We start from the raw sequence: 20,193 nt of genomic DNA on the forward strand, positions 1-20,193 counted from the left end.
GAATCTCAGTTATAATCAAATATTTGAGAAAAATTTGTTGACTCAAGTTTAAATATACTAGATAAATGTGTTGGTTATTTATTATAAACTGTGAAAGAATATGTGCTTCTTTAAAAAAAGAAAAATCACAGTAAGATGAATAAAGTTCAAGATGGTAGACTCTGCATATGCCTTTGCCTCTTCTCCTTTGAAACTCATTAAAATGGCAGTTAAAAAAAGACACAAGGAAGTATATTCATAAAAGTGCTGAGAACATATGGGACATCAATGGACCAGATATTTTTGCAGATTTCTGGATGACAGAGTAGGGAATAAGATGGTCCTATGTATACACGGAAGCAGAGGGAGCCATCACTCAAACTATGATCAGAAGGGAGGGTTGAACCAGGAAGTTCACGGAATTCTCCAGAAAGAACATGTAAAAAGAGCAGGAGGACCAATCGCCAAAAATTTTAAATGCAATAAAATGGATAGAAAGTAAAGTTGAAACAGCTTTCAGAATACAGAGCAGAAAGAACAAAGAAATTGAAAATACGAGCAAAAAGCTAAAAGGCATATCAAATCAACCCAGATTGGCCAGCATCTGATTAATAGAAATCCTATAAAAGGAAAACAGAGGGACACAAGAAAAGATTCCATTTTACCCTGATGAGCAGCCTAGGGCCATGTAAAATAGAACCTAGAAGAAAAGAAAAGGAACCCTAGCATACTACGCATCTTAGCAGTAAAAACTAATTACATACTTACAGTAATATAAAAGATTGATTATTTTTAGCCTGCAAGGCAACAAACATAGGCACAAAGCACAGAAAGTATGGTTGTAACTGCAGCACAGAATGTAAATGTTATCAACCTTGACAAGATAAAAGCAAAAATTAAATTGAAGGAAGGGGGGAAGAGAAAAACAGAGGCAGCAGAGGAATCAATGGGTAGAGACACTAACGTTTTCATCTTAGAGCAAAATCCAGGCAACTGACCATAGGAAAGGAAACCAGAAAAAGAATGATTAATGCATTTTCTAGAGTTATGAAAAGAACTAAAAGCAAAACTAAAAATAATAACATGTAATGATCAAAGTTTAGGAGGAGGACATGAGTGAGCCAACTCATCTGTCACAACAGCAGTTAAGTAGAAACCCTCCAAGGTCATTAAAGCAAAAAAAAAAAGGAGTTCCCATCGTGGCTCAGCAAGTTAAGAACCCAACACAGCATCCGTGAGAATGTAGGTTTGATCCCTAACCTCATTCAGTGAGCTAAGGATCCCATGTTGCCATGGCCATGGCACAGGCTGAAGCTCCAGCTTCGATTCGACCCCTAGCCTGGGAACTTCCATATGCCACAGGTGCAGCCTTAAAAAGCAACAAGAAAAAGAAAAAAAGAAATGGGCTCAAGAGTAAAATATCTAAGAGTGTAAAAGAGAAATGCATAAGAAAGACACAGGAAATCAAACCAAAGAAAAGATCTTGTATTTTTCTCTCTCACACACATACATGTCACAGAATTTGCACCGACTGTCCTTCTGCAGATGCTGACACAAAATACAGACAAGTAATGACTACGTCTTTACAGATTCAAAGAACAAATCCTTGGATGACAGTAGATTCATCCTAGAAGAAACTGTATATTTAAAGAAGCACAACATGGAACAGAGAGCAAACATCTTTTTATCAGTGTTCTCAAATTCAACTATCGAAATAACCAAAGACCCCAACAAGCCTATACCACCTGAACACTTGATTCCACCAAAGTGTGATTCGGCAAACTTTTTCTGGAAAAGGTCGGATAGCAAATATTTTAGGCTTTGCAGCTAATACTCAACTCTGCCACTGCAGCATGAAAGCCACCACAGACAATATACAAATGAATGGGTGTGGCTGTGTACCATGAAAACGTATTTACCGAACAAGCTATGTATTTGGCTCATGGGCTATAGTTTGCCCTCTCCTGAATTAAAGGGTCAGGAACATTAAGACACTTTCCAAGTCTTAAAAAGACAGCCCACTCTCCATAACTTAAATCACTTGTGCTAATACTCTAACATCAAATATTATCAATTACTGCCACACGTAATTCCTGATGTTCAAAGGCCTTTTGAATAAGATCTAGTCAAATAAGAACTAAAACATACCCAGTCTATTCCTCTTTCCTGCCCATCCTATAGACAATAATGAAATGAAAATAATAATAAAGTCAGCTATCCTTGGTAAGGGCCCGCTTTAGATGGCTAGCCTATTGGATCTTCTATTTCGCCAACAAAATGAGATCTGCGGTGGCTTCAGCTATTATCGTCTTGTGCTGAATTTTGAAAATAATGTCAAAGAAAAAACTCTGAACAGCAGCTGACAGTGACATCCAGCTTTAGGAGAGGGCTCATAAAGCGTGTTGAGTGCTTCAAATAAGCGACGCATAGCAACATAAAGATTAGCACTTGGCAAGGACATTGATGGCTTGCTAAAAAATGTCACCTTAATCATGATCAAATCATATTTATTAAGCAACCTAGTGCTCCTGGGGCCTAACTGAACACTCTACTAAGATTTCTTTTTTAATGAATTGGCAGTATAGATAAAAAGCAAGATTCAAAAATCAAATCAGCTTCCACATCAAAATCCTAATCATATTTGAGACAGCTTTGAGCAAAATAGAGTCCTAAGTAAAATTGTCAATAGCATTGACAACATGGCCAAAAGGATGAAAAATCACAAGTGACAAGGAAAAGCATCTGACATTTGACCAGAAAAGGAATAATAACAAAAGATATCTTCCAACCGCACAAAGAAATCCTTAGGATTGGCCTGGGCAGTTCTTATCAGATACGACATGATTTAATTCCAATGTTCCTGCACCCGCATGTTCATTGCAGCACTATTCACAATAGCCAGGACATGGAAACAACTCAAATGTCCATCGACAGAGGAATGGATTTGGAAGAAGTGGTATATATACACAATGGAATACTACTCAGCCATAAAAAAGAATGACATAATGCCATTTGCAGCAACATGGATGGAACTATAGAACCTCATACTGAGTGAAATGAGCCAGAAAGACAAAGACAAATACCATATGATATCACTTGTAACTGGAATCTAATATCCAGCACAAATGAACATCTCCTCAGAAAAGAAAATCATAGACTTGGAGAAAAGACTTGTGGCTGCCTGATGGGAGGGGGAGGCAGTGGGAGGGATCGGGAGCTTGGGCTTATCAGACACAACTTAGAATAGATTTACAAGGAGCTCCTGCTGAGTAGCATTGAGAACTATGTCTAGATACTCATGTTGCAACAGAAGAAAGAGTGGGGGAAAAAAATGTAATTGTAATGTATACATGTAAGGATAACTTGATCCCCTTGCTGTACAGTGGGGAAAAAAAAATTTCCAATGCTCCAATGCCCAAGCGCAAGGGGGGAAAAGAAACTTATCTTACAAATCACAGTGCATCTAAGATTGAAGGAGATGGACAATAACAATCCCTGGCATGTGTACCAAGAATTTAATTCTAGCAAAAATGAATGTTGTACAACAATAAAAGACAGTTTGGGGAAAGGGGTGTTTTGTTTTGTCAGCTTTATAGAGAAAAACAAGCTGATGCACCTACCCACTAAATTCCCAGATGGGGATGTTCCCTTTGTGGCTCAGTGGTTAACAAACTCGACTAGGATACATGAGGACGCAGGATTGATCCCTGGCCTCACTCAGTGGGTTAGGGATCTGGCATTGCCGTGAGCTGTGGTGTAGGTCACAGATGCAGCTCAGATCCCACAATGCTGTGGCTGTGGTGTAGGCCAGCAGCTGTAGCTCCGATTTGACCCCTAGCCTGGGAATTTCTATATGCCAAGGGTGTGGCCCTAAAAAGAGAAAAATAAATAAATAAATTCACAGCTGGGAACACACTAGCATGCACACAAGCACAGGTAAAGAGAATACTTGAAATTCACCCAGGAGATCTCTATAAATGACCCATTCTCCCTCCAGCCACTCCACATCCTCCCTAGGTAAAGAACATTTCCCAACTCCTTTTTTTTTTCCCCCTTTCGGCCACACACGAGGCGTGTGGAAGTTCCTGGGCCAGGGATCAAATTTGAGGCACACGTGCAAACTATGCCACAGCTGCAGCAACACCAGATCCTTAACCTGCTGCACTACAGTGGGAACTCCAAATATTCCCAATTCTAACCGGAAAACATATATACGATTCGTAAAAAAAGTTTGTTAAACTCCTGTTCCAATCGTCGCATATACTTCTTAATCAATGTGCAAATGAGCTCTGCTTTTCTGCAAACCTCTTGTTTCCTTATTTAATTCTAGCATTAAAATAATTATCGTCACTTAAAGATTATTCCGTAGCCCAAACGCTTTCAACATTTAGAAACTGAATACACACTATTTAACTGAACATAAGCGTTCATTACAAGGAACAAGAAAGAGCATCATTATGAACAAAGGCTTTTTTTCCTAGGAGAAAAATACAGAAGAGAAGTATGTCTAAAGGACTCTCCAGACCCCTTCCTATCAATCCTGCCTTTGCCCAGTTTGTCCAAGTATACATACCGCTGGACCTATCCTATAACATTATCCATTTACCTGTTAATTCTTGTCCCCCGTCTTGTGATCAAAACTGCCCATTATCTAAGACATGATTAGACGACGGGCTAAAAATCTGTGAAATTATTTCAACCAAAGACATAAATGACCATGAAAGGAGAACGTGTTATCTCCTCTCAAATAACAAATACATTTTATCAGGAACTTTCAATGCTGTGGATTAGAGAATTCCGGCCCCTATGACCAAGCAGATGAGGCAAACAAAAAAAGTTCAGGAAAAAGGGTCCTTGAGCATCTGGGGAGTCCCACCATCTAGTCAGCTTTCTATTTGACCTGCACATCGATCAGCCATGTCCATGCAAATGGGCTCATCAGAAAAGGTGGACTTTGTTTAGTGACTTAAAAGTTCATGATGAGAGGCCAGAGATGAGATGTCTCCTTGACAGAAAAAATCAAAAGCAGATGAACCCAATCTGTAGAGAGAATGGTTGAGATCACTGGTGAACTGGCTTCTTTAAGCAAGTCATCTTATAAAATGTCAGTTCAAATCTCCATGAGGCTGTATGTTTCTACTTTCTGAAACATATTAACTGAGGGTTTAAAAGTTACTACGTTTGAGGAATTTCCATCCTGGACTCAGCAGAAATGAACCTGATTAGTATCCATAAGGATGCAGATTTGATCCCTGGTCTCGCTCAGCAGATTAAGGATCTGGTGTTGCCATGAGCTGTGGTATGGGTCACAGACGTGGCTTGGATCTGGCATTGCTGTGGCTGTGGTGTAGACTGGCAGCTGCAGCTCTGATTCAACCCCTAGCCTGGGAACTTCCATATGCCACAAGTGCAATCCAAAAAAATAAATAAATAAAAATAAGTTACTGTTTGAGATATATAAGTGAGATAGATGATAAATTTCATATGCCTATATTATATCAACAATCCAGGAGTTCCAGTCATGGCTTAGTGGTTAACGAATCCGACAAGAAACCATGAGGCTGCAGGTTCGATCCCTGGCCTCGCTCAGTGGGTTAAGGATCCAGCGTTGCCATGAGCTGTGGTGTAGGTTGAAGACGTGGCTCAGATCCTGAGTTGCTGTGGCCCTGGTGTAGGCCGGTAGCTACAGCTCCGATTGGACCCCTAGCCTGGGAATCTCCACATGCCTTAGGTGCAGCCCTAGACAATTAACAAGAGAGAATGGAAATAGCACTTAAAAGAAAAAATGCTTAACCCACCTTGATAAGAGAAGTGTGAGTTAAAACTACACTGAGATGCTATTTCTTACAAATCAAATTGACAAAAACCATTCTGCTTGACAGTTTAGAGAACTGTTTGCAAGACTCTATGGAAATGAGCACTCTCATACACTGCTGGACAAGGAGGCAAAATAACACAACCCCTATGGAAGGGAATTTAGCAATATCTGAAATACTTTAACTTACGAGTGTGGCTCATGCTATTTCTACTGAACAGTGCTGCTCTAGGTGTAGTTACCAGTTTATAAAAAAATTTAGAGATGAGAGGACATACTAAAGACACTCAAGGATTCAACCAGCCAGATGCAGAATGAAGAAAATTCTAACAGACAAATGGTTCATATTCCGCAATAGCTGGCATAAACAGGGGAACTGAACTCAAACTGATTCCTGAAGGATTCTAAGGAATTATAATCAATGCGTAGGTGTGCTAATGCCATCAGGGTTATTTTTTAAGTCTTTATGTGCTGGAGAGACTTACTGAATTATTTATACTTCAAATATGCAGTCTAAGATCTGCTTTAATCCCCTGAAAAATAAAGTATGGAGAAACAGATAAATTCAGAATAGCCAAGGGTTAACCATTCTCGAAACTGGCCCATGGATAAACAGGGATTTGCTATACTATTTTTGCTACTTGTGTCTATGTTTGAAATTTTTCATAATTCAAAATGTTTTAAAAAGGAATTACCTAAGATATACCATTATTATCTGGAGAGGGCCGTGTCTTTAATGCTAAAAGAACGGAAAAACTGAGCATCAGCCCCAGGACTACACAAAAACCCAGAAGACAGTTCTCGATAAAACCACAGGGTTCAGTAATTTCTAGGATGATTACAGTCTGGAAAAAAGGGGATAGACAGAAATGCCAGACTGCAACATTCTGGAAGAAGTGAAGAATGGCATGGCAAAAATATGTAGAGACAATTCTTACAAGGTTTTCAGGCCACCAAAGGAAAAGAGAAATTTCATTTAGAATAAAATTAAGGGTCACAAAGATAGGTAAATAATTAAGTACCATGGTAAATAAACATCACTATGTCAATCAAGTATTTCTGAAAGTCACTAAGTCTTCGAAGATATGGAAAGGGCTCCAGTTTAGGCATCAGAACATCTAAACTCAAATTTCAAACATTAGCTGTGACAGCATATCCACTGGTGAGAAGGGAAAAAAAGCAAGTTTCGAGGATGTTAAACTGTCAGAATGTGGTTTGGGTCGTCCTTTTCTCAAGGCACCTAAAAAGTAGAGAGGGTGTGGGACCTAGATGAGTGAAATGCCACATGTTATCCAACCCGTGGGCTTGGGACAAAATCACCTCTGTGTCGTCAGTGAGCAGAGAGCTGGAGGGATCCCTCAGTCCAGAAACAGAAACACATAACGAGGCACAAACTGGAGCACGAGTCTGCCTCTGGTTAGTGCAAGGAAGCAATTCATTACAGTCCGGCTATGGGGAAAGCTGGCATTCTTAGCCCACATGTCCCCTACCATGAACTCTCTCCAGATGTTAGCTGAAACTGCTGAGCACCATCAAAAAGTTAAGCAAGCCTGAAGCGTCTAGTGAATAAGCTTGAGGCAAGTTTAAGGGAAAAGGTCAAGCAGGAGGACAGGAATTTCAGGCGCCCACAGCTCTAAACTGTAAGCTCTTCCATCTGACTCCAAATACCTCGAAAACAGAAAGTATGTCTTCAATTAATTTATTCAACAAATATTTACTGAGACCCTAATATGCATCAGGCTCCACGCCATGAGTTAGAGATGCATGAATGCCATTCACGATAAGAGCGCTAACACTCAGAACAGTACAAACACAGTTCTGAACACGAGAGTTCTTTCCTTACAGGTAAGGAGGACCAACTGCAGTTCAGGGGAAGAATCTTTATGAGAAAAACATGAAAGTGTCTCTGTGACCCAAAGCAGCGGATCTATTCACCCACACCTTGGGAGAAAACGAAGAAGCAATTTCTAGTAGAAAACAATTTACAAACAAAGCAATTTCAACCTGTAAAGTAATACACAGGAAATAATAATTAAACATAGCATGTCCATCCCAAAAATTTGGTTGTGATGACTGTTGCACACCTATAAATGTAATAAAATTCATTTAAGTAATAAAAATAATAACATAATAATAATTAAATATAAAACAGAGACCGGTGGGCATGGAGAAATACAAAGGAAAACAAATGTATAGAAGAGAATTTACTTTATCCAAACTTTCCGTTATGAGAAAACAACCACTGGTCCTGGCAAGAGACTCTAGATAGGATTTAGAAAAACGGTAGTTAAAACTCAGATCCGCTTCAGGCTAGAAGACTGCTGAATCGCATGTGCAACTAGACAGAGTCGAGTATAGAGAAAACTACAAATGTAGTCAATTATATGCTCTTATAAACGCTAGGATGCTTTATCTTGTCTTTCAGGGAAATATTTTTTTTAAACAACTTAATTTTGGTTGAATTGGGCAGGTGTAAATTGTTCTGACCTTGGTCAAAATGACAAGCGGACATAGGATGGGATCCTTACCTCTTCTTTAAAGTAAGACCCTGGAATTGGATTCATTCAGAATCTGGCAATAGTAGCAAAGCCTAAATAGACAGAGGACATAAATCAAAGGGGAATAAAGGAGGACTCTGCTGCCAACGTATACGATTTTCTTTGATATTCACCATATGATTATCTAGAGTAAGAAAATCCTTACTCTACTGTTCCTTGATCTCTTTATTCACTCTGCAGGGCAACTCACCACGCAGCTACATAAATGCTGCACAGTGCACCAAGTATGCCTATAGATTTCACCTTGATTGGTTTGACAGGCAATACCCCTACTTGACAGAAGAGGGCAGTGTGGAGCTTTTGGCGTGACTAAGGTCTGCCCTTGTTAAGGCTCCAGGTAACAATTCTGAATGTACACATACACTTATGTGTTCACTCCACAAAAAGTATAAAATCATAAAGATGTGTGGCATTTAAAGGACAGAAATCTGGGGAGCACCCAAGTTAAAAAAAAAAAAGAAAAGGAAAATAAAGTTTGAAAGGACTACAAATTTGGGGGCAGGAGAATGAACAAATCAGGTCCAAAAGATAAATTCTGTCTCAATTAACCACATGCTCATTTGCTTCTTTCCTGGACTTACCAGGATAATGCTATCTGTCCATCTTTTGTTTAGTTCACTTCATGAGCTCCTTGTCATCTAATTAATGCTTTTAAAAGAAACAGGAAATTTCTTCATCAATTCATTTTAAAAATATATTCTGACTTGTTAATCTCTTCTTTAACTAGAAGATTTCTATAGCTTATATTACAAGAAATGACAAGGGCAATTATTAAAAACTGAGCAGAACAAAGCTATGGTAATGAGGAGTGCTGCAGTTCATTCACCAAGACGCTAGGTGATAAAAGGATAAAAAGAATCCACCTCTCTCTTTCTGATAACAAAGCAATTACAACTTGTAAAGTGATACAGAGAAAATAATAATTTAATAGAAAACTGAGAGAATGGTGGGCACAGGGAAATACAAAGGAAAACAACTCCGCACAAAAGATAATTCACTTTATCAAAACTTCCCATTATGAGTAGAAAACGACTTGCCAAAAATGTCAGGATGCACAGCAATATTTTTCCCAGGAAAAATAATTTTCTCTTATTACTATTCAGAAGGTTGCTAGCAGAATGATATAATGAAAAAAGTTCAGCCTGTCTTTGAAAGTAATAAAGCAATGAAGTAGAAGGAGAGGTAAAGCAAGGATAATACAATACACACATACACTGGTACGTACACACACACACTTAAGCACAGAGACATACATACACATACTCAACACTGCCCCCTAGAGGGGGAGGGAGGGGGGACAGGACGGCTTCGCCCTAGGCTTTGTGCTGCCGCCTTGCATGCCAGACCCAGTTCCTTTTGCCTGCCCCACTCTTAGCTCTGGTTCACTGCCCCAAACTGACAGAGCAGTGGGGTGGGGACTGTGTAGAGCTTGACAACCCTTAATAAAGAAGGAACTTTGAAAAATAAAAAGAACACAGGAGTCCCCCTTGGGGCGCAGTAGAAACGAATACAACTAGTATCCATGAGGATGCAAGTTCCATCCCCAGCCTCGTTCACTGGGTGGGGGATCCAGCATTGGCACGAGCTGTGGTGTAGGTCACAGACGTGGCTTGGATCCCGCACTGCTGTGGCATAAACAGCAGCTCTATCTCCCATTTCACCCCTAGCCTGGGACCTTCCATATGCCGTGGGTGCAGCCCTTAAAAAGCAAAATAATAATAATACAACTACAGACATACTCAGGCTTAAGGAAGCATTCTAAGGAAAATAATTAGGGATGGGAGTTCCTGCTGTGGCGGGACTGGCACATCTTGGGAGCGCTGGGATGCAGGTTGGATCTCTGGCCCAGCACAGGGGGTTAAGGATTTTGCCTTGCCCGCAGTTGTGGCTTAGATAGCAACTGTGGCTTGGATCTGATCCGTGGCCCCGGGAACTCTGTATGCCAGGTAGTGACCAAAAAAAAAAAGAAAGAAAGAAAGAATCAGGGACAAAAAACCCATAGAACTCAACATTCTGAACAAGCAACTGACACCTGAAAAAAACATGGAAGGGCAGCCGTCATGACCTTCAAAGACGTTTGGGAGTCCTCCAGCTCCCAGGACCCTATCAGAGGTTCCAACGCAATGCCAGATCCACCTAGGCTGGCAGGAAGCACATCTGTGGACCAACACCATTTCAAGAACTGCTGGTTGAAATGTGTTAATCATGGAACTTAAGCATAAAACTGACAACCAAAGCATTTAAGCTTCTGTTAGACGCCCTGAAACTTACTCCTGGTGTCTTAAATCACTTCCATTGTTTCATCTTCAAATTGGGAATAGCACCACTTACCTGTCAGGGATGCGGCAAAGATCAGGTAATGATTATAAAGAGCTCTGGCGCTACGCATTAAATATTACAAGATACAACCCAAGCGAGAATCTGGTCTACACAGCTGACGTGGGCTCCGTACTGCTCCTGCCACAAATCACGGCATTCTCCCAGATGCTACTGATTGCAAAAGAAAAAATAACTAGAAATCGAGCTCTACTTCCCATATTTAGGGAAAATAGTTCCTTCCCACTAAAGCTGTGATGATGGTGCCAAGAGTGGATACAAAGAGTGTACATCCTTTAGGAAAAAGAACAAAGGCTGAAAGCTGAAGTTAGTGTTCCTTTGTTCCTTACATACAGACCATACCCACCTCTCTCTCCCCACCTTCCCTCCACCCCATCCCCCCATATACTCCCTTTCTCATTCTGGCTTTTATGTGCTCTCTGATATACACACTTCTTTTGCTTTGGGTTTTGGGTTCTGTTTTGGCCATGGCATGTGAAAGTTCCTGGGCCAGGGATCAAACCTGTGTTACAGCATCGACAACCTGCTGCAAAGACAACGCTGGATCCTTAACCTGCTGCACCACAAGAGAACTCCTGTACACAACTCTTCTTAACTATATCTTCTCAACTGTGATATTAAAGCAAATAAATTAAATATCACATTTATGTATATAGGATATAGCACTTTCAGCCCTTCCCAACATCTCCACAATCTGTGAATGGCCAGTCACAGGGAGCAACTGTAAACCTACAGATTTTTTTTTAATAATTTTTTTTATTTTCCCACTGTACAGCAAGGGGGTCAGGTTATTCTTACATGTATACATTACAATTACATTTTTTCCCCCAACCTACAGATTTTGAATATGTGATCCTCTAGCTCAGTCCTTTATGAGTTGACTGAATCCCCTCTGCCACATGTCCAAAGGCTTCCAGAGATGATAAGCTCACTCCACTCACGGACTGTTACATTTACAAGGTTCTAATTATTTGAAAGTTATTCTGGGATATTGCTCTAAAATCTGCTTCCCAACAGTTGTCACCCTGTTTTTGTTCTGCACTTTGGAGCCATACAAATACCTAATCCTTTGCCTTCATTTCAGCTCTTTAAATCTCTTATCACAATTATCTGCCTCATCAAAACTCTACAAAGAATGGTTAAGAATACTTCAAAGTTTTGCTGCTACCAGCATCAAAAAGACTTACTTGAGGTGTTCTGGTTGTGGCTCCGTGGTAATGAACCTGACTAGTATCCATCAGGATGCAGGTTCAATACCTGGCCTCGCTCAGTGGGTTAAGGGTCTGGCGTTGCCATGAACTGTGGTGTAAGCCAGCAGTTGCAGCTCCAATTCGACCCCTAGCCTGGGAATTTCTATATGCCTCGAGTGCAGCCCTAAAAAGACAAAAACAAAGTGAAAAAAGAAAAACTTTATTGAGCTTTTTAAAGGATGGCCAAGCTTGGACAGCCTCAAGGACATTTTTAAAGGAATCAGATCTTATTTCAACATTACGGGATTTATCAGTATGTGCTTCTTTATCAGGGTACAGTCAGATCACTGAGGATAAAAGAAGTGGGCAGAAGTTTCCAGGTGAGTCACACAGAGGCAGAGACACACATGCACCTGTCAGAAAACAAGCATGCACGTTTGCCTGGCTTGAACAGACAGCCTGCACTGCAGGGCACTGCGCATAATTAGGATAAGCATCCAGGAAAATGGCTGAAGCTCAAGAAGGTTCTGAAACTGGTGAAAAGAGAAATAAGAGTTAAAAATATATAAACGCATTTGGTTTTCACTTACTTTCTAAGAAGGTTTTTGGATACCACAGAAGTCATTGTTTTGCCAAGTATTTAAGAAGTATTGATTAAGCACCTACTGTGTTCCAGGCACCCTTCTGCACACACAGAACTAACTCAGTGGTGAAGAAGACAGACAAGGTCTTTGACCAAATGAGGTCGCGCCAACTTTGAAAGCTGGAGTGCAATGAGTACTTCACCGTCATGGGCCATGGACACCAAGTTCTTAAGAAAAGAATCAACAACAAATCGCGGTTTAGAGACAGGAATCTCGCAATAACGAACAGGAAAGGTTGGGAAGGAATGGGCCTAAAGCAGAAAGCAGACTCAGGGAGATGCAGTCATCTGGATACTGGATCCCCGATGGCAGGAAGAGATGATGTGATCTTTTTTAATATGAAACATAAATAACTGTACAATAGCCAACTATCGATAAGAAAAAGAATCAACGATTATTCCGAATACTTCTATCTAGAACACTGGGTGAAGGAGCAGAGGCTCACAGAAGTTTGCCAGCGTGCTGAACTCAGATATAAATGCGACTCCTCACATTAATTCTTCAGGCCATTCATGCCCAGGTCAAGATTCAATTAAGAGGTCCCAGGAAGCTCCCGTGTGGTGCCGTGGGTTAGGGATCTCGGTGTTGCTGCAGCTGTAGCGCAGGCCACAACCGTGGTGCAGTTCCAATCCCCGGCCCAGGAACTTCCACGTGCCGCAGGTGTGGCCAAAAAAATCAAAAACAAAAAAAGATGTCCCCACGTCTCCAATCTAGTATTTTCCTACATTGCTCCCAGGAAGAATGTACTCTAAGATGGACATGGATGGAGAGGAGATTAAGGGAGTATTTTTCTTTTCATACATGGATAGAGCATTTAATTTGTTCTTTTTAATGGCAAACCTGCTTACAGACAGAGAAATCAATGTACTAGTTCCACTATGAATAAAGCAAATATCATCTATATGTTCTCCATAAAATCGAATGGGGCAGAGGCAAATCTAGATTATGTATACTCTGTAGACATTTCACTCAGAGGTCCTTTTTCCTTCTTCTTGTCAAGAGTGTTGAAATAAACCCTATACTTTCAGCAGACAAATAATCATTCCAGGAGACAGAAAACACTCTTGACATTTTTACAATCACAGGTTATTAATATACTTCACCGGGGCTGAAAGCATGTAGAATATATTCATAAAGCAGACTGAATAAAGGTTAAGTGTATTTTGTGTTTTATTCTCCATCAAACGTAAACATCTGTTATACCAAACCCTAGAGCAGACCTGCGGCCTCTCTTAGAAATCTGTGATTCTCAGAGGAAGATAGGTGCTTGGCCAGAGTTCCTCTCTTCCAGATAAATTCCCCATCAAGCACATCCAGAAGGCAACACTAAAAGAAGACAACCAGCATAATCCATCTCCAGAGCAACATCTCTAAGCATCACCCTGAAAGGTCAAGCCACGCAATCACACAACATCAAAACCACAGCGGGGAGTTCCCGTCGTGGCGCTGTGGTTAATGAATCCGACTAGGAACCATGAGGTTGCGGGTTCGATCCCTGGCCTCGCTCAGTGGGTTCAGGATCTGGCATTGCCGTGAGCTGTGGTGCAGGGTGCAGACATGGCTCAGATCTGGGGTTCCTGTGACTGAGGTGTAGGCCAGCCGTGACAGCTCCGATCCGACCCGTAGCCTGGGAACCTCCATATGCTGTAGATGTGGCCCTAGAAAAACAAAAAACAAAAAACAAAACAAAAAAAAAGAACACCGTGATAGCATCTTCACATCAACTCCCCGGAAATAAGTCATCGACAAGATCATCGCTGATCCTTTCCATGAAGATGTCATTTTTTTTCCCCAAGCAGCTATTCAAGAACGTGAAGAAGGAAAAGTGTGTGTCCTGCAAAATGCAGACACCTGCGCCATTCTTCTGAAAATACCTCCTTAGAAGTCTCAAGAAGTCGGGATGTCCAATTAAAATGAAACCAGACATTGTTTACATCACTGAGCTTTCTAAAAATACGAACCATGACAGAGAAGTTGGGCCTTCCTACTAAAATATTTACAGACTAAAGAATTTGAAGGGAAGCTGCTCGTTTTTTCACAAGACCTTATTCGCTAATTGTCAAATTCGAAGTACACACGCACATACGTGTTTCTCAGCATAGCTGCGCCCTCACCCCATCCGCCAAGGACAGATTCACAAAACACATTTGTTTTCCAAAAAGATTCTGTCCTTTACAAAAGGATGCACCATAGGTTTCCTTTAAAACGCATACTCCCTGCTGTGTTTAAAATTAGTCCATTTACAAAAATGTGAATTAGACACAATTTTCCAGAAATACATTTGCTGTTCAAAACAAGGCACACCTACTGAACACTGCAGGGCTGCATATAGCCCCCAGGAAACACATACTTCAAACTCTTCGGTACAAGAAAACAGCCTTTCGAGTTAATAATCACTGGCTTATATTGTTAACTCAGCATAAAGCAAGACAACTTCTGAAATATGCAATTTCCCTTCTGCGTGTGCTGGCTGCTTCCTGCCATTCACACCCATAATCTGCCTTTTTAATCTCCCCTACAGTACAAAAAAGGAACACCTCCCCTGTACCCTAGACTGTTTTTCCGTTTCTGTAATAGGCCCTGCAGCCATGCCCCCACCTCCTGCCAATCCCGCCTCAGGCCTCTTCACGCTGTTCCCTCCAGCCCCCACCCCCTCCACAGCCACCACTCATTTTCTTTTCATTTCTCAGCTCATTTCTTCACCGATGCCTTTGCATTGCGCCCAGACTAGATCCATTCTCTCTCACAGCCACCTGGTCTTCCCCTTCAGAACACCAGTCCAGAGTTTGTATTTAAATAGCTGGGGAGTCCCATGGTGGCTCAGCGGGGTATGGACCCCGCTAGTACCCATGAGGACGCGGGTTCGATCCCTGGCCTCGCTCAGTGGGTTAAGGATTCAGTGTTGCCGTGAGCTGTGGTGTAGGTTGCAGACGTGGCTCAGATCTGGCGTGGCCATGGCTGTGGCTTAGGCTGCTGACAGTAGTGCCAATTTGACCCCTAGCCTGGGAATTCTCATATGCCACAGGTGCAGCCCTAAAAAGCCAAATAAAACATAAATAAATAGCTGAGATTACCTGATAAATATCTGTCTTCCCTATTCCAGGTTTCCTGAGGCAGAGACTGTGTCTGTTTTGCTGATGATTTTATCCCCCTGCCGGGTGCCATGCATAGCAGATGGTGGGCTGAGAAAAACTCACTGAAGGAACAAACGGAGGCCAGCTCTCCCATCAATTTCCTTCACTAGTTTTAACCTTTATCAGTAAAACGTCACTAAAACACATATCCACACATGATCACCTTCTTTGAAGAGCTCTATCTTACTGTCTACACCCACTTCTTTCTGAACTCTTTTCAATCTCCTTGTACACCTACAGGAACCAGTCTCCCAAGCTTTGCCAATAACCTTCTCCTAATGAACAAATTCAGGGGCCATTTCAGGCTTCATCCCCTTTAACTTCCCTTCAATGGCTGTTGATGACCCGCCCACTTCCTTGCTTTCTTCCAACTTATCACTTTCATGATTTTTTGTTTGTTTGTTTAGGGCCACACCTGCGGCACATGGAGGTTCCCAGGCGAGGGGTTGAATCGGAGCTACAGCTGCAGGCTTACACCCCAGCCACAACAACACAGGATCTGAGTGGCATCTGCAACCTATACCACAGCTCACGGCAACACCAGATCCCTGATCCACTGAGCGAGGCCAGGGATGGAAGCTGTATCCTCGTGGATACTGGTTGGATTCGTTTCCGCTGTGCCACAAGGGGAACTCCCACTGTCTTGATTCTCGTTCCGTCCCTTCTCCCTTGTTTGCCTTTCTTCAAGTTGATCACCTTCCTTTCCATTCCAGCCCTTCCATCCGACCTCCCTACCTCTAATAACACTGTCGTTCTCCTGGTACCCAGTTTTGAAAGCTGTCACTCCCAGCTGTTCCTTTCATCAGTGCCATAGGTTCTCTGGCATAGGTTCTCCGGCCAAAGTCTGTGCTCCCGGACCTCTGGGACTTGCTTCCTCACTCTAGTTTCTTCTAGGCACCACTACCTTTTTCAAACATAGCCCAACCACATCATTCCTCCCTCCCCATTGCCTCAAAAACCAAACACAAAGCCTCAGGTTTACCCACAAGGACATCATGACACGGACCTCTGAAAAAAAGGGATGATTCCTAAACACATCTGGCAGTCCCCTACTTCTGTGCCTGTGGTCACACGTAAGCCCACACCTACATCCTCCCTATGCACACCAGTCTAGCGAAGTTTTATCCATGTTTCCAAGCACATTGCAGATGACTCGCCCAGTGGAGTTCCCATCATGGCTCAGTGGTTAATGAACCCGACTACTATCCATGAGGACTCGGGTTCGATCCCTGGCAGTGGGTTAAGGATCCAGCCCTTCCATCCAACCTCCCTATCCAGAGCATCCGGTGCTGCCATGAGCTGTGGGTGTAGGTCACAGACGTGGCTTGGATCCTGAGTTGCTGTGGGATCTTTCACTCTTTGACCTCCTTTAAGCCTCTGCAATTTGCTTGGTATCCTAATTATTTGTGCTCCAGAGATAACACCCTCTAAACCATGAGGTCTTTAGGAATGAGTGTGTATTACCCCCTTGAAAAACCTAAGCACACTGCCTTGAAACCCCAGATTATACTGGAAATCCCCCTAAGACGACCATATTTTCCCCAATGAAAGGATTCTCTAAATGTGTAGTTTCAAGAAATGATTTTATTAGGGCTCTTAATTATAAATTATTTGGGACAAATTTATTTAAATTGCCAATTGGCATAAATTGGATTTTTAGGGTATTTATTTTAGTGGCTTCCAAAAGCGTATGGCAATTTTTAAGGGTGAAATGGTAATTACTCATGCAAATAGATGAATGGGGTTCAGAACATACCACCCGAAAATGTGCCATTTTGGCCTACTGATTATCTTGATCTGAAGGTACTTAAGAAACAGCAGATGCAGGAAGGGCTCGCCAACCTCTCCCTTTCTGCTTTTTTATTCAGCCCTGCCTGAGGGCCTGTGAACTGAGGTTTGGCACTTGCATTCAGCCTCCACATGGAGCAAAACATGAGCCACTGCAGCAGCTGACCGGCAACAGCCCCTGAGCAGAGCTCAGGGTCAACATTAGGAGTGAGGCACTCGGTGCGCTGGGAAAAGTGGAAGAACAGGCCTTCAGATCATCAGATATTTTTAGGCCATTTTATGTGCCCAGTTCCTCCATCTCCTCTTATCTAGAAAAACACTAAACTCCTTCACGGTGAAGTCTGCTCCTCGTGACCGGTAGTAACCTTCAGGAGATCAGCAACGAACTTTAGCAAACTGCGTGTATGCAGCATGCACCTCTGCCTCACCTTTATCATACCCAATTTTCCCTCTTTCCCTCCTTGGGTGGTATTTCAGCCCAGTCTGAATACCACCCAAGTATTCATGGGCATCTGCGAATGCAGTCACTGCCGAAGGTGAGAGCTGGTGAGTCCCGCAGGCCTCGAAACCTCAGGATGCTGGCCCTGATAGCTGATGTGCATATCGAAAGAATGATTTCCGTAAACCCAGGTCTCTTTGGTTCCTGCTCCCTGCCCTTTGTCGCAAAAAAAGCCTATATATCCTAGCTCCTCCCACACCACTTGGGAGCAATTTCTCATGGCTACCTGAGATGCTGTCTCCTGGGCTTAAGTCCTAATTTTACCCCAAATAAAACTTAACCCTCAACTTTCAGGTTGTGTATTTTTTCAGTCATTAGGCCCCAGCCAGGAACTAGACCTATGCCATAGTAGCAACCCCAGCTGCTGCAGTGACAACACTAGATCCTTAACTTGCTGTATCACAAGGGAACTCTACTCCCTTTCTATTTAAAAGCATCTCATTATAAAATAATAATAATAAAATTAAATTTAAAAATGGAGTTCCCGTCATGGTGCAGCAGAAACGAATCTGATGAGGAACCATGAAGTTGCGGGTTCAATCCCTGGCCTCGCTCAGTGGGTTAAGAATCCAGCCTTGCCATGAGCTGTAGTGTAGGTCGAAGACGCTGCTCGTATCTGGTGTGGCTGTGGCTGACAGCTGTAGCTCTGATTCAACCCCTAGCCTGGGAACTAAAAAAAATAAAATAAAAGTGTGCCATTAAATTTCCCAGGAGAAAGATTCCCTCCCAGTACCAGAAGGAGAACATTCTTATGACCTAAAACTGAAAGTCAATGCCAACATGGATCTATCTGAACAAACCTATGAAGATAACCCTTATCTTCCTGTGGTTTCCCCCATGTATTTCCAAGTCACTATCCCACAGTTTACTGCCCCATCCCTTTGTCTTGTCATTTTTCCACCAATTTTTTCTCTGTTTCAAAAAACAAATATATAGGCTCTTGGTCCTACCTGCTTCTTCAAGTCTTCATTCTTCTTATGAGGCCTCTTGTGCTCGTATATGCCTTTCTCCTGATTGTCTTCTGTTTAATTCTCAGTCTCAGTCTCAGACACAGAGCCTAAGACAGTAAAGGAAGTTTTTCTTCCCTGACACAGGCTAGGAGGAGTTAAAGTTCTGAAAGTTGGCTATCATATACAGTGAAAACAAGTGCATTAAATTAAAAAAAAAAAGAATATATTTCCTAATTAATCAGCCAAAGCCCTAATGCTCTCATAAGCAGGAGCTTCTTTATCGCAACAGAGAGAGGCAGACATTCGCAGAGCATCACGGGAGCCTTGCTTGTTACTGGAGAGCAACTACCCCGTGAGGGGCAAAGTTTTCTTGAGCCCGAAGCAGGTGAGCCCACTATTACCCAGCTCCTCCTCTTCTCTCAGTTTCCTCCTCCACTTGCAGCACAAACAGGTAAAAATGTGTTGTGAGTTATGCTAAAACCTCCCACGCAATCCCCGAGGGTCATTAGTTAGAACTGGTGGGTGAAAGCAATAAAGAACACGTGTTTAAATAACTTCTTTTACACATAAAGCATTATGACTCAGGTCCATGATACCCAGGAGCAAAATTATGGAGTTGAAGCATGCCTTCTGTTCTGTTCTGTTTGCAAGGAAAGCTAAATCGGAATCTCCAAATTTACAAAGCACTTGAAAACACCAACAAACTTAAAATGAAAAATATTATAAAAGTGAGAGAGAATGTGGAAGATCTAAAAACCAAGACTGGCTTATGGCAAAATTTAGCTCTAGGGATGTTTTGGTACCGTTTAAAACAGAGACTTGACATAAACTATCCAAAGGTAATGGGTTAGGTTACAGCCTATGAATACAATGAAATGTGCGTCAAGCATTAAAACTGCTACCAAAGGTATATTTCTTAACATAAAAATTGGTATTAAAAACAGGAGTCAAAGAGTTTAGTACGATCCAGAGTTTAGTATAATCCATTCTGTATTGTATACATATTAACACTCTATAAAACAATACATGAAAAATGTAATGGTGCTCGCTAGGTGGTATAAATTACATATTTTATCTTCCCCTTTTTAGCCTATATAAATTTTCTATAATCTTCCTACCGTGAACATGTTCTTTCCAATGTTTTCTCTGTTAAAAGAATGGGACCAGCACTCTTTAAATAAAGGCGCAAAGTGAAGAAAGGGAAAGAAACAGGTATAGGAAAACAAAGATGAAAATTACCACTACAAGACTTTCCAAGTATTTCAAAGGGAAATGCAAGTATTTCAAAGGGAAAATTAT

This window comes from Phacochoerus africanus, chromosome 4 (genome assembly GCF_016906955.1).
Source record: "Phacochoerus africanus isolate WHEZ1 chromosome 4, ROS_Pafr_v1, whole genome shotgun sequence".
NCBI lineage: Eukaryota > Metazoa > Chordata > Mammalia > Artiodactyla > Suidae > Phacochoerus > Phacochoerus africanus.